This window comes from Perca flavescens, chromosome 16 (assembly GCF_004354835.1).
Source record: "Perca flavescens isolate YP-PL-M2 chromosome 16, PFLA_1.0, whole genome shotgun sequence".
Classification (NCBI taxonomy): domain Eukaryota; kingdom Metazoa; phylum Chordata; class Actinopteri; order Perciformes; family Percidae; genus Perca; species Perca flavescens.
Genome location: NC_041346.1, coordinates 3,883,492 through 3,884,874, shown reverse-complemented (window position 1 = coordinate 3,884,874; position 1,383 = coordinate 3,883,492). Strand labels below are relative to the sequence as shown.

The 1,383-nt window shown below is 45.0% G+C and overlaps 1 long non-coding RNA gene across 1 annotated transcript; it reads left to right on the top strand.

The window, feature by feature from the left end:
• The first annotated feature begins 441 nt into the window (after positions 1–441).
• On the top strand, positions 442–950 carry LOC114570650 (uncharacterized). Its single transcript, XR_003694554.1, has 2 exons — positions 442–620; positions 720–950. It is a non-coding gene; the product is annotated as an uncharacterized LOC114570650 (long non-coding RNA).
• Positions 951–1,383: the final 433 nt, after the last annotated feature.

The following is a 1,383-nucleotide window of genomic DNA, read 5'->3' as shown; positions in this document are numbered from 1 at the left end:
AATTTCAGTTTCATAATATCATTTAGTTTGGTTGGCGAAGGAGTGATTCTATAATCCTGTTCAAGCTTTCAAAGTTGTGTGGTAATTTCAGATAGCATCTTCGTTTTGTTTTTATTCATTTTGGCCTCATATTCTATAATATGTCCGCGCATAACAGCCTTGAAGGCTTCCTATATAGTCGAGTCAGTCACTTCAGGGGTGTCGTTGTGAGAAAGAGTGTGATTAAGCTGGATGTGTTTTGGAGAAATTGTGCGTCATTTAAAAGTAATGGATTGAATCGCCAGGTGAACGTGGGCTTTGCATTGCCAAACGCGATTTTTTATTCGACAGGACTGTGATCAGAAATGATGATGTTGTGGTATTTAGTAAAGGTTATGTTGTGGATCAGTGTCTGTCTCCCTGTCCCTGCCTGTTTTCCTGTTCCCCTTTCCCTTCTGTGTGTGTTGTCTGTGTCTGTCTCCACCGGCTTCCATGTCACTCAAGAGGATCTAGGTCAAGGGGCGTGGCCACTCTCACCTGCTCTGCTCCAGCCAGCTGCAGATCATTCCAGTACTCAACCAACAGTTATCAACCCGGGCTGTTCACCTCTTCAGCGCCAGTTTGTTGCAACCATTCTCGTGGTAACGTGGCTCTACTCTGTGCTTGAGAGACTTATCCCTGTTTTCAGTTTGGTTGTTGCCTCATTTATGCTCTGGCTCATGCATTCCTTCTCTGCTCAGATTCTGCCTCTGGATCCGCTGCTCATCAGCTTTTCATCTGCCTCCTCGCTGCCTACTCACCTCGCCACTCCACTCCACTCTCAACCAGCCATTCCACCCAGCCGTCATCTTCGCTGCCTAGCCACACACCCGCCTTCTGATCTCCGGCTTCGACCCTACCTGGAGCAGCTATCCTGGCCATCTCCCTCCTCCACTATCAAACATCGTTTCTAATAAACACTGTAAACTGCTCATCTGTGTTCGTGTGCCTGTTTCTCAGTTCCGGGTCTGACTGGAGCCTAACAGGTTATGTCCGGAGTCAGTCTAGCGTTTGTGAGGAAATAGTCAATTCTTGTGTAAGATTTATGTACAGGTGAAAAAAAAGAATAATCTCTGTCATTTGGGTGTTGTCTCCAGATATCAACGAGATTCATATTTCCAATTAGATTATTTAACGCGACAGAGGATCTAGAGGGGGAAACAGGACGGGTAGAGAGTCTATCAGTGAAGCAATCCAAAATGGCGTTGTAATCTCCACCTGCAATTAAGTGGGTAGTAGATCGGTCTGGGATGAGATTAAAAACTCTCCTAAAAAAAACCAGGGTCGTTGAAGTTTGGTGCATACAAGTTTAAGAAAGTTACATGTCATGATAATATATGGCCTGTTACAATGAGATAATGTCCA